The following is a 2,772-nucleotide window of genomic DNA, read 5'->3' as shown; positions in this document are numbered from 1 at the left end:
CACAGAGAAAGGCTTAGACGACACGCCCTACTCACGAGTCCGATAAACGACCAAGCTGTGACCCGACGCCCAGGACGTGCATTGCAAGAGCCAGGACATATGAGTTAGTAGTGGCTATCCACGGCTGAAAAGTTATCGCCCTAGCACACACAGGACACAATTTTTCATTTATGAATTGAACATTCGCTTCTCAGCTGAGGAAAGTCACGACCTCTTGGGGCGGCCCACAAATTCGCACCCCACAGGGCCACTTTATTACACTATCAAGACGACGCACAGCGCGAGTGCCAGTTAAAGGACATACATATCCTGCGACCTTTGTTTTGCTACGGCGATATTCGGACGGAGTTCCTTCATGAGGTTAGGGCGATTCTTGGCCTGCGATGCAAGCTGATCACGCTTTAGACAGACGAGGCCATTCCTTCGAGGAGAACTCTGGAAAACCACGTTGTCCAGAGGGCTCTGGAGGAAGAAATGATCGTCCCACCCTGTTCAAGCGTCACTGTGACCGTAGACGCCACGAAAGGCAATAACGCTGAAGCCATCGTCGAGGGGAATACATTGTTGCTTCTAGACCGAGGAATCATTATCGCAACAGGAATCGCACATTTCAGCAATGGCAAGGCAGCAGTACTACTAACTTGAGCGCAGAAAACCAGCACATTAACAGAGAAACGACGCTGCTTTCTTCGACGAAATATCCGACGTACGAGACTCCTTCACCCTCTCCGATCCATCCACAGAGGATTCGCCTTACCAAGAGAACTTTCCCCCTTTCGACATCAGCCCAGCCTTGCCCCGGGGCAAAAAAGAACCAGATCTGCAATCTCCTTCGAACCTACAGGGACTGTTTTTCGCTATCGCCGAAGGCCCGACAAACGTCGATTGCCAAGAATCGCATTTTAACCGACCAGCACGCTCGTCCTGTCCTCCAAAGCCCCTACCTTGTGTCGCCGTGAAAACGGCGGCCATCCGGGACCATGTGGAAAGGTATCGGTGGCACCAGTGCTTCTAGTGGGAAAGAACGACGGCGCACTTCGATTCTGCGTCGATCACCGCCGCTTGAACAACATAACAAAGAACGACGTCTACCCCTTCCCCCGCATCGATGAGACACTGGATCGGCTCTGCAACGCCAAGTATTTCTCATCAATGGACCCTAGAGTGGATACCGGCAAATTGACGTCGATGAAAGAGATCGCTCGAAGACCGCATCCACCACGCCGGACTGCCTCGTCAAGTTCAAAGTGATGCCATTTGGTCTCTGTTCCGCACCAATGCCGTTTTTGCGAGTAATAGATAAAGTGCTGGCAGGCTTGAGGGGGGAAATTTGTCTGGTATATTTAGATGATATCGTTGTCTTCGCCTCAAACCTTGAAGAGCACCTAAAAGGCGCCGAGCAGTACTATATGTCATCAAGTCGTCTGGCATAACTCTGAAAGCAGAATAGTGCCATTTTGCCTATGAATAGCTGACGTTTCTAGGCAACATACTTACCAAAGAAGGAGTATGCGTAAAGCCGCATAAAACAGCTGCTAGTGAACACTTTCCATCGCCGGCCGATAAGAAAGCTGTGCACAGCTTCCTATGACAGCGCTCATAATACCGACGATTTTTCAAGAACTTTTTACGCATCGGCGAGCCTCTGACCCAGCTCACAAAGGAGGCCGTGCCATTTAAATGGGAAGCGTCACAACTGGAAGATTTGAATAAACTTTATCGTCATTTACTGTCCCCACTGATCTTCGCGCAATTTCATGAAAACGACGAAACTGAATTTCATACCGACGCAAGCAGCGGGGTCCTAGGTGCCGTCCTCGTTCAGAAAACTCAGGGACTCATGAAAGTAATACCATGCGCTAGCCGTTCCCAGTCCAACGCCGAGGCTAACTATTCGAGAACTGAGAAGTAGTGCCTTGCCATCATATTTTTTGGCTTGGCTTTTGGGGGTTTAACGTCCCAAAGTGACTCAGGCTTTGAGAGACGCAGTAGTGAAGGGCTCCGGCAGTTTCAACCACCTGGGGTTCTTTAACGTGCACTGACATCGCAAAGTACACAGGCCTCTAGAATTTCGCCTCCATCGAAATTCGACCACCGCGGCCGGGATCGAACCCGCATCTTTGGGGCCAGCAGCTGAGCGCCATAACCACTCAGCCGCCGCGGTGGCTTGCCATCATTTGGTCAACGTCGAAATTCTTCGCCTAGCTGCATGGTCGACCATTCAAGGTGGTAATCGATTACCATGCACTGTGCTGGCCAGCCAGTTTGAAGGACCCCTCAATCTGCTTCGCTCGATGGAGCGTGCACTTCCAGGAGTTTGACGTTAGCGTCATTTGCAAGTCCACACGCAAGCACTCGTGCCCCGACTCCCTTTCACAAGCCTCTGTAGTTGCACCGCTGCCGGGCGACGATGACGACGTATTCCTGGGACCCATCAGCCCCAGCTCTTTTACACAGCAGCGACGCTCGCATCCCGATTTAAAGCGCCTCATTGAGTACTTGGAAGGCAAGCTTTCTTCATCCCCGCTTCGTTCAAGAGAGAATTGCGTTCCTTTTGTGTACAGAATAATGCTCTCGTGAAAACGAACTTCGCAGCGAACAAACGAGGCTGCCTCCTCGTTGTACCTGCAAGTCTGCGCGAAGAAGTTTTTCAGGCTTCACACGACTAGCCGACGGCAGGACATCTCGGTTTCTCTCGCACGCTCCGCTGAATTCAAGACAAGTAATAATGGCCCCGACTGTCTGCAAAAGTAACACATTATGTGAAAACCT

This window comes from Amblyomma americanum, chromosome 9 (assembly GCF_052857255.1).
Source record: "Amblyomma americanum isolate KBUSLIRL-KWMA chromosome 9, ASM5285725v1, whole genome shotgun sequence".
Lineage (NCBI taxonomy): Eukaryota > Metazoa > Arthropoda > Arachnida > Ixodida > Ixodidae > Amblyomma > Amblyomma americanum.
The sequence above is the reverse complement of the archived record's forward strand: the minus strand, read 5'-3'. Positions refer to the sequence as shown.